Source organism: Dama dama, chromosome 23, assembly GCF_033118175.1.
Source record: "Dama dama isolate Ldn47 chromosome 23, ASM3311817v1, whole genome shotgun sequence".
Classification (NCBI taxonomy): Eukaryota; Metazoa; Chordata; class Mammalia; order Artiodactyla; family Cervidae; genus Dama; species Dama dama.
Window position 1 is genome coordinate 10472949 of NC_083703.1, and position 15626 is coordinate 10488574.

Sequence of the window (15626 nt, forward strand, 5' to 3'; positions counted from 1 at the left end):
CTACTGAGGATTTGTCTTTTGCCAGTGTGCCAATTATTCACATCTTATATTATAATTTGTTATGCTTGGATCTGACCAATAACAATGGAACAATTTACTGGTAGGGGATTCCTTTTCATAATTATCACCTTCCTGGAATATTACCTACTTTAAAAAGCTATGCTATTTAAAATATTTTACCAGAGAAGCATTTGCATCATCAATATTTCTTAGCTTGCTTGTCTCTAAACTCTAAAACAAATACCTAAAATAAATAAAGCAACAGTTATGTGAAAAGCAAAAAATTTCTCATTTACCCTATTTTTCCTTCCTTTTGCATTTGCAGATGTCATCCACACTGTAGGGCCAATAGCCAGAGGCCATATTAATGGTTCCCACAAGGAAGACCTTGCAAATTGCTATAAATCATCTCTGAAACTGGTGAAAGAAAATAACATCCGATCAGTTGTAAGTACTTTTATGCTATTTCTTATTCTTTTTCAGCCTTTATATGCTGGATATCAATCTTGTCCACAATGAAGGTAGAAAATAATTTCTGTTATTCAGAAAACTAAGTTTAACCAGCTTAGGAAGTGAGACAGACTCTTGGTTATCATGACTCAACTTTTTTGTATGTCTGACATAATTGCTTAATTATTTTGAATTTAAAATGGTAGCATCCCAGAACTGGAATAATCACATCTAATTTATTTTCTCCCTGTTGTCATTATCTTTTGAAGAAAATGTTCATGAATGTGTGTGTGTTTTAACTTGAAAGATGTTATTCTTTTAGGTTGATTTTTGGTCGTCCTAAATTAATGCTCTGTAGCTGGATATGCCACATCCCTTCTACATTTTACCCATTTAGGTGGGAGAGTTCAGAAAATGTGGATCCAATCTTTTCCCTTAGCAGTAGGCTGAGATGAAAGGGAGTCTCCTCTAGCTGGATTTGGAGGTGTTTGTTCACCTGCTTTTATTTTGTAACATGCCCTACATTTATTACATCTCAATTACACCAGGAAAATAAAACTATGAGAAAAATGAGAGTGTAAATACACAATAGTAAGTTAATTGGGGCAGAATCCCTTGGGTTTTTCATATAGATGATAACCTTGCTGAAATCATGGGGAAGGAAGATAAACACTTGCCTTCTTAACAGACTGAATGGATCAGCATTTCTTGCGAGTTCACAGAAGTGGCGGTTTTGTGGTGATTTTATTATTTGCACGAGGAGCATTGGGAGTCAGACACATTTAGATAACACTGGATGGTCTCTGTACTTTTTGTGAATTATTATGATTATAAAGGGCCTTTTCCAATGTACATTAGTGGGTTTGCTTAAAATAAGAAGACTGTTTCAGGCCAATTATGCTGCCTTTTACATCTTTTCTTACTTGCTAACAGAGCTAGATATTTCATTTCATCCTTTGATTTAAAAAAAAAATGTTTCTCTTTGCAAATGAATTAATAAGACCCTATTCTATCTGAGAGGAGAAAGTTGAAGTTCAAAGAGAATGATCCAAAGCAAGCTACCAAACCAGTTGACTCATTTTGTTCTCTACATGAAAACAACAACAATCAAAGCAGGCATAAACATTCTGGGAATAATTAATATTTTGTCAGTAATATAGCTTTTTGACTAAAAGAGGCAAATAGGGCTGAAATGCTTGGAAAAATGGATATGTATAGAAGTTTCCAACTTGGGAAATATGATCCCTGAGACCTGAAGTGAATTTACTAACCAATTCACTGGCATCTCTAGTAATTTCCTTGAAACCAGTAAGAAGAGACTAGTCCATTAGAGACAGTATATAAATAGCACTCATCCTTTCAACAGGAAAACTAAACATCTCTTAACTATTATGACCTTAAAATAATCACATCTGTGTTACTTTACTTGATACTGCAAAGTAAACAGTGAAAGAATCATGGACTAAGTTAAATTAACTTTTCGGATGCCCTACAGTGTGATACCCTAGTTGTCCCGATATTGGAATTAGGTCTATGTTGATGCATTTGATAATGATTTTGAGGGGTTAATTGCAGGTTACTTGGATAAGATTATCAGGTGGTGGCACTTAAGTGAAGTTATTCTAATATTAGTAAATAAAAATGGAGATGGGAAATATCAGCAAAATATGAAGGAAAATGTCCAGCTAAATTAATCACTACATTCTTGCATGGGTTGACTGGAGTTGCCATCAAATATCTTGTCTCTTTTTAAAAAGAAAAAATTATTTTCCTCCCTTTATTTTTCTTTTTTTAATTGAAATATATCAATTTTCAATGTTGTGCTAATTTTAGGTTAACAACAAAGTGATCCATATATATATATATATTTGTTTTAGATTGTTTTCTGTTATGAGTTATTGCAAGATTTTGAATATAGTTCCCTGTACTATACATTAAGACCTTGTTGTTTCTTTTATATATAATAGTGCATACCTCTTAATCTCAAACTCCTGACTTATCCCACCCCTTTGGTAACAAAAGTTTGCTTTCTGTGTCTGAGTCTGTTTCTGTTTTATAAATAAATTTCTTTGTATTGTATTTTTTAGACCTTCACATGTAAGAGATATCATAAGGTACTTGTCTTTCTCTGCCTGACTTTCTTCACTTAGTATGATAAACTGTCCATGTTACTGCAGATGGCGTGATTCCATCCTTTTTCATGGCTGAGTAATATTCCATCATGTGCACATACTGCATCTCCTTTATCTGCTCATCTGGTGGCAGATACTTGGGCTGTTTCCCTGTCACGGTTATTATAAACCAAGTATGAACACTGGGGTGCATGCATCTTTTCAAATCATGGTTTTCTTAGGACATATGCCCAAGAGTGGGATTGTTGGATCCCACTGGACCTGGTAACTCTATTTTTAGTATCTCACACAACCTCCATAATGTTCTCCGTGGTAGCTGACTTTCTTTCTTTTCTTGAAGGGGGAAATGGAACTTTCTACTTTATATTGAGTATCATTAAAAAACTAATGATGCTAATGTCATCAAATTGTTGTCATATGGGGGGAAATGGAAACATTTTAGAAAAGTTATCATGACTGGATACATCTTTTATTGAACAAGTTTCTACATTATAGACATTACTATAGGTGGACAGAAATGTTTGATATCAAAATCCTGGTTAGCAAGCTGGAAAATAAAGTTAACTTCAGTTTATTTATATGCATATCAAAAAAAATTTCTCATAAACTCATTTATCAGACCATGGAAAAGTCACATCAATATTTTGTAGCCTCAGTTTCCGTATGCAAAGAATCAGTAAATCATTACTGTCTACATCAGAGGCTATTGTGAGGATTAGTTGAAATAATGGATGTAAGGTAACTGGAAAATATAGTTCTCTATAAAAGTATTTGGTAATGTTATTTTAAGTGTAAGATATTTTCCTAGTTTATAATTTGGCAAGTTTAAGAGATTGAGAACATTTGTGCCTTGATATTCGGAAGACCAGACCTCTAGACATCATCATATCATTTCTTGATATTTTCATACAGAAATAAATCAGCATGAAGTGTTCAGTTAGTATATTTGCAAAGGAGAATCTCAGTTTTTCCTTCCTCCTGGAGATGGTGTCAGACCCCATAGATTAATTAAACACCAGGTCCCATAAGACTGCTGCCCTTCCCCGGCCCTGCACGCGCACGCGCTCGCGCGCACACACACACACACACACACACACAAATGCACACACATGTGAGCTTAAAATGCCAGTAGTCACAAGCTCAGCGTATCCCCCGTGCTTCTGATCTACTGGCCATAGATTGGAAGGCCCAATGATCCAACCCTCTGCTTGGGTTCAGTTCATTTTCTAGAGCAGATCACAGGACTCAGGGAAACACTTATATGCATTTACCAGTTTATAAGAGTATATGATAAAGGATTCAGCTGAACAGCCAGATGAAGAGATACATAGGACTAGGTCTGGGTGGGTCCGGAGTGCAGGAGCTTCTGCCCCTGTGTGGTTGGGGTGGGTTATTACCCTGCTGATCTGATATGTTCACCCAGTGGGAGGCTCCCCAAACTTGCACTATTGGGATATAATGGAGACTTACTCATAGGCACACGCATGCGTGCTAAGTCGCTTCAGTCGTGTCTGACTTTGAGACCCCAGGGACTGTTGCCTGCCAGCCTCCTCTGTCTGTGGGATTCTCCAGGCAAGGATACTGGAGTGGGTGGCCATTCCCTCCTCCAGGGGATCTTCCGGACCCAGGGATCGAACCCAGGTCTCTTGCATTGTCAGGCGGGTTCTTGACCACTAGTGCCAACCAGGAATATAGGCACAATCAATCATTAACTCCATTTCCAGCCGGTCTCCCCTGTCTGGAGGATAAGAGATAGGAATGGAAATCCCACGTTTCTGATCATGTCTTGGTTCTGGTGAGCAGCCTCCATCCACAGTTCATCCAGAAGCCCACTCCGAGTCAACTCATGAGGACAACAGATGCTCCTAATGCTCTCATCACTTAGAGAGGTTTGCCAGGGTTTTAGGAGCCCTGTGTCGGGCATGGAGTCAAGGACGAATATTAGAACAAGGGGTGCTCCCAGTGTTCTTGCCACCTCAGAAATTATAAAGGCTTCAGGAGCTCTGTGCCAGGTACTTGGGACAGAGGCCAGTTAGCTCATAATACTGTATTTAGGCAACTAAAAGTACTAACGTTGTTAATAACTATTAGTATCATCTTATTCATAATCATAAATAATATCAGTGTTAATATTACCAACTCACATCGTATTGACAGCACAGAACATGCCACAGAACTTTATGGCTCAGTAGATACACTGAATTGAATTACATTAAACTAATTTTGTTACCACGTGTAGCTATCTTAACTTTGTAAACTAATTTTTAATTTTAAAGTTCTCATACATGATTAGTTTCTTCCACTATGTGTTGTTTCACAATAACGCTATGAAAATGAATAAGGAGGAACAAAATATATAACAAAGTGCCTATAAGGCAACAAGTGTCACAAATAGAATATATTATTCTACTGGTCTGGATCAGCTAGGCTGTGCTGCAGCTACAAATAAGCTCAGAATCTTAGCGACCTGCATTCAGAGTCCCTGTCTTCCGGGCGTCTCATTTTCTCTGGGTGGTACTGTTTATTTTTTTTTTTTCTTTTTTTTTTATTATTATTATTTTTTTTGGTCATACATTGATATGAATCAGCCATAGATTTACACGTATTCCCCATCCCGATCCCCCCTCCCACCTCCCTCTCCACCCGATTCCCCCGGGTCTTCCCAGTGCACCAGGCCCGAGCACTTGTCTCATGCATCCCACCTGGGCTGGTGATCTGTTTCACCATAGATAGTATACATGCTGTTCTTTTGAAATATCCCACCCTCACCTTCTCCCACAGAGTTCAAAAGTCTGTTCTGTATTTCTGTGCCTCGTTTTCTGTTTTGCATAGGGGGTTATCGTTACCATCTTTCTAAATTCCATATATATGTGTTAGTATGCTGTAATGTTCTTTATCTTTCTGGCTTACTTCACTCTGTATAAGGGGCTCCAGTTTCATCCATCTCATTAGGACTGGTTCACCTCCTCAGCCATGGAGCTTTGCAAAATCATGCATAAACATTTTACTGTGTCAGATTAGAAATGAATAAGTGAAATATTTGATGGTACCAATTTCTTAAGACAAAGGCTTTGGGATCATAGCAGAGGGTCAGAGATGTCTGCTTTACTCTAATTTATTGAAAGGAATATATTTTTCAAAATTTTACTGGCAGTAAACCAAATAACATGATCATTTATTTATTTAATCAATAATAAGATTGATAATAACAATATTGTGTTCAAGACATTTTAGGTATCACCTAAGACCTACAGAATGTATGTTTGTCTCAATATGTATATTTTGTCTCAACATGTATAATTTGTCTCAATCTTCTGACAATCCAGAAAAATAAATAGACCCGGTCACCATGTCCATTGTATGATTTGAGAGTATTCTCTAATTTTTTCATCACTTTTAAATATCTTCTCAGGGAAACTTGAAATTCCATAATTAATGAGTAATTTAGGATGGTCAGGCATTGTTCTTTCTCTGCAATTTTCCTTTAAAATGCAAATACTCATGAGATCAGCAGATAATTAATTTCCTAATACCTTAATTTGAGGAAATTTATCAAATTACTTTTCATTTGGCAGGATAAATTAGAGGATGATAAAAGTACTAAACTCCTAAGCCTGAAGGAAGCAAATTAAAAGGTAGTCTGGAGGGAGGTTGGAAGAAGCAGAAAACAAAGTGAGATACTTTTGCTTAAAGGAGATACTTTTTGCTTAAAGTGAGATACTTTTTGCTTAAAGGAGATACTTTTAAACAGAGAACAAGGAAAAGTGATGGTTACTTGAAACGGTCTAGAAATAAGTTAGTTATGTGGTTAATATTACATTTGTGGATATAATTTTTTTGCTGTGAAAGAATAGTATTCCTTTTATTTATTTAGTTCCCCCATCAGGGATTGAATGCATGCCCGCTGCAGTGGAAGCACAGAGTCTTAACCACTGGACTGCAAAGGAATTCTCTAATAGTCCTGTTGTTAATTTAGGAGATAAAATTTTCTGAAATGTCTCTCCTCTATCCATTATTTTTTTCAATATACAGTTCTTTTTCAATATGTACCCACATGTTTGCTTTAGGTTGTAAAAGAATAAAAATAAATTAATCAATCTAATGGTTCTTTTTACAGTGGCAGATTATTAATTATTGCAGCTTTATTAATACCAAAGAATGTTTAAATTTAGGATTTAAACATGATTTTCATTTCAGTCTTACCATAAAGAGTTTCAGGTGAAAAATCTATCTTTCATGCTTCCTAGCTGTGGTAGGTGGAAGTACCTTATTCCTTCCAAATTATTTCAAATATTCAGTTATTTTCCTCCAACCATAAATTCCCCTTGGGCAAAATTCAAATACATGCAAATTTACTTTTGTATACATTCTTGACAACCTTGAAAATGTTGATTCCAAGATAGGCGTAAAGTGTAATGCTCAGTGTGGTGGATAATTAGAAATAGGATGACCTGGCAATAGGCATAAGGAAAAAAAATGAATGAAAAGTCAAGGATTCAGATCTTCTCAATAAAAGGTAAAGATAGGTATCAAAAAAATAGATCCAAGTCTTAGAACCACATTATTCTTTTTTTAATCAGTGTTTCACTCATTTTTAGTTACGAATATTTGGTTGTCTTTACACAACTTGGCTTTTAACTGTTTAAGAATGGATAGCTACTACAGAAAGTAAATCTCTCAGGACTCAACATGAAAAAAAAAATTCTTCTTAAATATTTTGTTAAAAGTCATTTTGTGTTGCTGCCAAAGCAACAGAACATAATTAAATTCCTTTATATCTTATGATGGGCTTCCCAGGTGGTGCTAGTGGTAAAGAAGTCACCTGCCAATGCAGGTTAGATATAAGACTCACCAGTTCAGTCCCTGGGTTGGGAAGATCCTGGGAGAAGGGAATGGCAATCCACTCCAGTATTCTTGCCTGGAGAATCCCATGGACAGAGGAGCCTGGTGGGCTATAGTTCATGGGGTTGTACAACGTCAGACACGACGGAAATGACTTGGCATGGCGCATCTTATGATCTAATTTATGTAAGCAGTCGGGCTGTCACTGTCTGTAAATGTCCAGTGGCCAAGTCTGGGCCCTCTGAACCACAGTATTCTGATACATGTGACTTGAGAAATGAACAGTCAATTGCTCATGAAGGCAAACAACTAAATGATTTTGCTTTCTAGGAAAAGGTTATGTCCTGAGAAAATTAGAAGGATGTTGTGGAGACTGAAGGAGGATTGAACATATACAGAATATCCTTTTGAATATGTATTAGATAAAATATACAAATGGAAGTTGTTACACTGATGAAAATCTTGGTGAAACCTCAAGGGTGGAGATGGGGTTGAAAGCAGGAAGTAAAAAATTCTAGGTAAAAAGTGCTGGCAAATAGAAGTTAATAATACTGTATCCATTATCTCATGTAGAGTTAGATGTTGATGTAGAGTTATTAAAATAGCATACACATCATCTTATATGTTGTGTGGGGCTTTTATTGTTTTTGTTTAACTGAGCATAGAAATATAAGGGTTTTTATCTTATTCTTAACCTCTCTGTCTATATTTTAAAATATTATTTTAAATTCCTCAGTGGCAAATTGTTTTACTACCAGGTTCAGTTTTAGGAACCTAATCCTTGCCATTCAGAAACTGATTTATTCTCTCAGCATCAGTTAAAAGGCATAGATTCATGTTTGTCAATGATATTAGCTATTTAAGAAAATGTGTTTTAACTGACAAAATACAGTGTATCCAGTTTGACATTCCTTAAATGTGTGCGTACCAAGTCACTTCAGTCGTGTCTGACTCTGCGATCCTATGGACTGTAGCCCTCCAGGCTCCTCTGTCTATGAGATTCTCCAGGCAACAATACAGGAGTCGGTTGCCATGCCTGCCTCCAGGGGATCTTCCTGACCCGGTGACTGAACCGGTGTCTCCTGCATTGGCAGATGGATTCTTTACCACTAGCATCACCTGGGAAGCCTTCTTTGAGTGAAAACATGTAATTGAAAATAGATGTTTTTATGAAAAGGATTATGATGCAAATATAAAACAGATTCTACTTAGGCTAAAAATGATTTTCCCATGAAGTCTAACTAATAATTGATGCATGAATTTGGTAGTTTTCTGTGATTATGGGCAGACTAAAGTTACTTACTTGTTTGAATGGTATATACCACTGTGGTTTACATATGAGCGTGGTTCTAGATGATTTATAGGATGAAAACAATTGCAAATCTTCACTGGTAGGAAACATCCAACGCCAACAGAGATTCCTCAAAGCTAGACGATGTTCCCTCTATGAGTCAATAAATTTTGAGAATTCTAGTGGAAGAGCTGCCAGACCTACTATACCTCTAGGCACTGTGGCAATAAGCAGTTTTGGAATTCTGCATTTAATTGTTTCACTGTAGTGTAGGTTTTCATTTTAAGGCGTAGTCAAGTGAATCTTATTTTCTTTTACAAGTTCCCTTCTGAGAGGGTTGCCATGGCAATGAGTTCTCAGTCTGAAATTCTTAAATGCTGGTTTTATTTCATTATCTGAGTTTCCATTACAGGCCACATCAATCAATGCAGTCCTTTCTTCAAGAAGACTTCTTCAGCCTTAAAAATCTGACCCTTTAATTTGTTACCTCCGCTTCTCCAACTAACTTGATATCACAATTTTCCCAGCCCACTCTTCCTCTCAAAGCACCCTCTTCTGCAGTGCCGTCAGCCTGGCCTTCTCGTGTTTTTAGACACCATCTAGTCTTGGTTTTTGGTCCTCTCATTAGAAAAGGATGATGCTGAGTGTCTATGTGTTTCCTATCTGGGGTTCTCGCAGCTGTCTAACTGGCGTTACTATTAATAAACACCAAGAAGGAAAGCGCGTTTCTATGCTTCGTTTGTTATTCAGATTCTCTAGCTGACTCTCTGTGTTTCCTTTGATTTTGCCAAGGAGGGTAGGGGGAGGCTAAACCAGAACGCTTCCTTCCTCTTTCTTCCCTACACTCACCTCTTAGGAGATGTCCCAATTGGGAAGAGGGGTACAAAAGATGGAATAATATTCTCATCTGGTTATTGTTGCTGGGAATGGCAGGTGACCAAGGGTGGCCAGCAGAGACGAAGAGGCGGGAAAGCACGGGGTGATTGTCAATTCACAGATCACGCTTGGGAGACTTGTTATACGCCCAAACTCATATGTTCATATGTGATCAACTTGTATCTTCCAATGGCCACAGCAGAACAATGATTGGTGTTAGAAGAAAGAGACCAGTCATTTAGCCACAAAATATAATAAGAATAGCTAGTAGTTTTTCACTTTGTGGCAGACACTGTGTTTTACTTATTTAATCACAGAGCAATCCTGAGTTAGGGTCTGTGGTTTCTTGCACTTTACAGATGGGCAATATGAGCCAAAAAGACAATAAGTAAAGTATCTAAAGTCTCACCTCCAACAGCAAACGGAGGTGGGATTTGAAATGAGGAATTCTAAATCCAGTGGCTTTACCCATTGTCCCATTCCTTTTTCCTTTTCTCTGCTGCTTTATGTCTCTCTTCCCTGCCCCACTCTCTCTCTCGCTCTAAATGGTCCTCAATAGTACTGTCTTGTAGGGAGCGTTTTGTGAGGGTGGTTTTGGGCAATCACACTGTTTGGGATGCAGGTCAGGGATGCTGCAGCGTGTGGGCTGACCAGGCATCCGGTGAGATCATGTTTTGCTGGACAGTAATGTAAGTGGACACCTGTTTATAAACAACAGTGCAGGTAAAAACAGTCTTTTTACTCTTAGTATATTACCATGAAATATATGGTCTACCATGAAAGCTAAGGGATGTTTGTGCTTAGTTTCCCGAGAATTTTCCCAGAGAAAATCAATCAGTCATGATGACGGTGGCACTTATGGTGGGCAATACATCCCATCTGTTTGAGTCTGCATCTGCAAATGTTCTCTGGAGGATGATTCCAGGTAGGGAAGCAACCAGTGGACTACTCCATTGTATGTTGCTTGATTCCTTACATGCTGCGTTAGGCAATATATAATTGTACCAGAGTCTTTACATGTTGAAAAAACAGAATTTTACTATGTCACTTTCCTTTTATATCTCTTTCATATTACACTCACTTTCATATTACACTCATTGTGTTGATTTTGAAAATTGATATATTTCTTTATTGGGGTTCCCTTGGAAGCAGACTCTGAGAGAAGTGTTTGTGTACAAATACTTTATTTAGGAGGAAAACTGGAAGCACTGTCAGAGAGAAAAAAAGTGAGAAAGGGAAAGGAAGGTAGCCAAGAGTGATGTTCTCAAGCAGGTTATATCCGTGGGCAGCTGAGCCCCAGTCCTGATAGATTACTGTGCTAGACACAAGCTGTCTAAAGACTTTTATTCTTGAAGTCAGCCATCCAAATTTCTGCTTCTTAAGTATAGTGTGATGTAGATGTTATAAAGATGATAGTTAATGAGAGTGTGAAATTCTCTGGAATGCATAGAATTATGGAAGTGAGTGTTAACACTTCAATAGTGGATAAATAGTATCACAATATAATGTCACCTAGGTTGAATTTGTTCTCAACATTTCATAACACCAAATTTTGATTCATCTTGCAAACTGCAAAAAAGTTGACCACCTTAAAGTTGCATGTATGTAAAATCATTCATCAGTTAGGAGATGCGTTTTGTCAGAGTCATTTGATTATGAAGCTGCTTTTGGTTTTATTCCAATATAAGAATTCTTTCAAATTATCTTCTTTAAAAATTTTAGGTAATATGTTATATTATGTTTTCTTCAACAGTCTTTCAATATCAGTCCTTTCTATATGAGTATCTGTAACTTTTTGTTTCATCTCCTCCTGGTGACTCAGACAGTAAAGAATCTGCCTGCAATGCAGGAGACCTGGGTTCAATCCCTGGGTCAGGAAGATCCCCTGGAGAAGGGAAGGAATACCCACTCCAGTATTCTTGCCTGAAGAATTCCAAGGACAGAGGAGCCTGGCAGGCTACAGCCCATGGGGGTCTCAGAGTCAGACAGGACTGAGCAATTTTCACAATGTTGAAAGACTTATTGTTAGTCATTTTTGCATTCTGCATATGTAAATCTACCAGCAAAGACCAAAGAAAATATATTTACAAGTGAAAGTATAAAATACATCAATTTGGCTGGATTTGTCAACTTAACAATTTTCAGTTCTTTTATCAGACTAGAGAACATTCTCAGGAATATCATTACTAGTTTCTACAACAGTGTCTTTCAGAGGAAATACTAGCCAAGGACACTGTCAAAGAAAGTATATTGTAGTGAAATTTGTATGGAAACAGTAAGCAGATTTGTAGTGCAAGCTTTTGTCTTGAGTGTTTTATTTTTCCCAGACCTGAGAAGCAGTTATTAGATCACTGTATCATGAGGAAATAGTCAATTCAAAACATGGACCGCAGAAGCTCGGGCCTGCCATTTGGTTTGAACAACGGGCAATTTTTACATACATCTAGAGAGCTAATAGCGTAGAGCAAAGGCAATGGCTTTGAACTGTGCATTTCTTTTTCTTGCAAATGTTCAGATATTTTCTTTTTATAAGAGCAATTTCAATGAATGGAATCTAAGCTCTTCTTGAGCTGTTCAACTGAGATACTAAAAGAGCAAAACAAATAAAACCAATAAAATTTTAAAGTAAAAATAAATTTCTCAGTATTGAGAAAGCTCTCTAGACTTGTTTATGTACAATTCAATAGAGTTGCAAAAAGGATTTTTTTTAAAAGAAGATTTGTTACAGATTGGGTTTAAGTTACACCCTAGCTATCTTTGTTTTTAAAGTGCATGCACGCGCACGCGTACACACACACCCACACTCACTTGTAAAATGTCTAAAGGGTGAAATTCTGCTTGGACGGTGTTTCATGAAAACGGATAGTGTTGTGGGTATAATTAGGGCTTACATAGAGGAGTATATTAATCACTGATATTTTAGCTGAATAACTTTAGTGCAGTCTTTTCATTTATTTTGAGTCCATTGTTTGGGGAGTTTCCTTGCTGCAAGCTATCCTAAAGGCTACACAACAGAAAAGCTTACAGTCCAAACTAGGCGTCATGAGCGACATAGCTTTTTCAATTGAGGGAAAATAAACTAGGGGACAGAGAGGGGGTAGTTTAATGCATTTGCACCGGGTGACAAAGTGTGGAAGGACCACCTATATTATTTGTGGTTGCACTGCGTTCCCATGCCTTCTCTCTCTACCAACTCAGCCTTTTCTGTTCCAGTCTGGATAGGAAGACTGGAGTTGAGTTTGAGAAGGAGACATAGCAGATGGCGAGTATCTGGGGCCAACAGCACACACCTGCTCCATCATAAACACACAGGGACAAGGGCGCCTGCTGGCGCTGGCTCATCAGTAAGTTGATGGACAGCATCTGCATTTCTAAGTCAGAGCAGATGTAGTGCAAAGTGAGACCATGATGGGTATCACAAATTGAAAGTAACTTTAGAGCTCAAATCACTAGAGGTGATGCCGCCCTAGAGCTGGTTATGACTCATGCTCATGACTTGGCCTTATTGTCTCTTTCTGTTTAGAGATGACACTTTTGTTTGTTTCATCCCTTCTATCACTGGTCATGTCTCAGAGTTTATTAACTTAGAAAAGTATGTGACATTCTGTGAATCATACCTGTATCTCAAAATCTACCTTCTTCGTTTTTATCATTACTCACTACATGAGTTTCATACAGTCCATATATTTTTTCTTCTGCAGAGGAATTGGATATTATTGAACAATACTATAAATACAAGAGATGACACATATCAATAACTGATTACTGTAACAGAAATAGATGGGTCTATGGGTGTTTATTATAGACATCCTTCCATATCCTCAAGGGGTTGGTTCCAAGACCCCCACAGACACCAGAACTCAAGGATGCTCAAGTCCCTGATATAAAATGACCTAGTACTGTCAGCCACCCATCTCCACAGGTTCTGCACCTACAGGTACAGAGGGTCCACTCTGTATTCTTTTCTCTATTTTTTGTGCCTGTTTGAAATGTTCTATAAAAAAACAAACTTAGATGTTTAAAAAATACAAAAAACAGTGATTCATGATATTAGTATATACATCCTAGGGTTCCCATGAAGCTAAAATGAAACAGTGCTTATAGAAAGCTTAGGGGACTACCTGGTAAGGTTTGTTAATGGTGATTTTTCCACCATACATGTATCAAGCAACAGACATGTTTTAATCACCATTCCAAGTTGTTGGGATATGTTGGCCCTCATGGAGCTTGCATTCTACTAGTACTAATTTTCACTATTAAATGATTTCACAACATTTCTAGATGCTGCAGCTTTTATTGTTATTGTATTTCAGGGAAATTATCTCATCATCATTCTGTTTTTTCTTTTAACCTTACTTTTATGATTCCTGAATCTTTGAGAAGCTCAGAAGGCAAGAGAACTGAGTATAGATCCACCAAATGGTGGTTCTATGAAATGGTAATAACAGAGCTCTCAGTTAACATATTAATACATTTATAAAGATAAATGGTTACATGACTGGCTCTATAAAGAGGGCACAAGAGCTCTTTCTGCGGATCAGGTTTGTTGGACATCTGATAATTGATCAGAAATCTGTCTGGAGGAACAGTTGAGACAAGCCACTACAGAAGGTCTTCAAAACAATGAAAATCCAGAAATGTCTCTTTGTAAAAGTTATGTACTAAGGATATTTCCCTACTAAAATGGAAGAGCTAGAATCTGTGCCAAATGCTTGAAATTTCTTGGAATGTTTTGATACCATGGGGAGATGGAGGTCTTGTGTAAGAGAGTGGTCAGCAGTCTGAGTAAAGAATAAGTGACATGTTCTACGCCTTAAAATAGAACCATTTCTCCATCAGGTCCATGGTTAATGCAAAAAGCTAAGCTCTATTATTTTTTTCCATCAACAAAACTATAATTAGATCCCTCAAGACTTGTATTAAATATTAAAGAAAAGATATTAACTTTATAGTAGAGAAACGCATCAGATACCACCTTAAGCAGTTGATCAAGATTAACTATCAGTGATAAGACATATCAAAATCATGAGCCTCTTGATGTGATGGAATAAAGAGAGCACTTCCTCATTTGCTGTGATATTCTTGCCAAAAACATAACCTCAGTTCACTTGCAAGAAATCATCAGGTAAACGCTAAAGGAAGCATGTTCAGAGAAGTAATGAATCAATACTCTTCAAAATACTTGTCAAGGTCAAGAAAGACAAACAGAAGCTAAGTTTGTTTTCTTTCTATTTTGTATGGTATATTACATGACTTGTTTTTGAATATTAAATAAACCTTGCCATTTTTGGATTAATTTAATTATTTTTATGTATTGTTGAATTTATTTTCCTAATAGTTTTGAGGAGTTTTGCAATCTGTATTCATGAGAGATCTTAGTCTGTAGTTTGCCTTTATTGTAATGACTTGTCTGGTTAGGGTGTCATAGAATAAGTTAAGTGTTACCCCTTTTCAGTTTTTTGAAAGAATCTATGAAGAACTGATATTTATTCTTTAACTGTTTAGAAGTAAATGTAATATGTTTTGAAATACTATATGAAAACATATTCATTTAGTTCATACTTGTGGTCTCCAAGAAATAACCTAGAAATGAGAAATAATTCTACATTATTAAAAAATGTAAAAAAAATGAGAAACTCATAGAGCCCAAATAGTGTTTTTCATTTTAATTAAAGATATTTGTTTATGGGTTTTGTTATTCCACAGTCGCTTTGCCAATCATTGTGGGTTGTGGCCCCATGAAGCTCTCTAGAATGGCATGTCGTGTGCAGGACGTTAATAGGGAAGTGGCTTTGTGACAGACCTCCACGGAAGGGACTGGAGGTAGAATGGGTCACAGGAGGAAGGCAGGCAACAAAACAGTAATTTTCCAGGCAAGAACACTGGAGCGGGTTGCCACTTCCTACTCCAGGACGTCTTCATGACCCAGGGATTGAACCTGCATCTCTTCTGTTTCCTGCATGGACAGGCAGATTCTTTACCTCTCCACCATTTGGGAAGCCTGCAGGTTGGTATGAAAAGCCTGAAGCTTTAAC

The 15626-nt window shown here is 37.2% G+C and overlaps 1 protein-coding gene across 1 annotated transcript in view; it reads left to right on the forward strand.

Moving 5' to 3' along the window:
- The first annotated feature begins 348 nt into the window (after positions 1 to 348).
- LOC133044568 (ADP-ribose glycohydrolase MACROD2-like) overlaps positions 349 to 15626 on the forward strand; it is a 900047-nt gene continuing 884769 nt past the window's right edge. Inside the window, exon 1 of the mRNA XM_061125972.1 lies at positions 349 to 447. The gene's annotated coding sequence lies outside the window, so the exon portion shown is untranslated. The remainder of the gene's footprint in view (positions 448 to 15626) is intronic.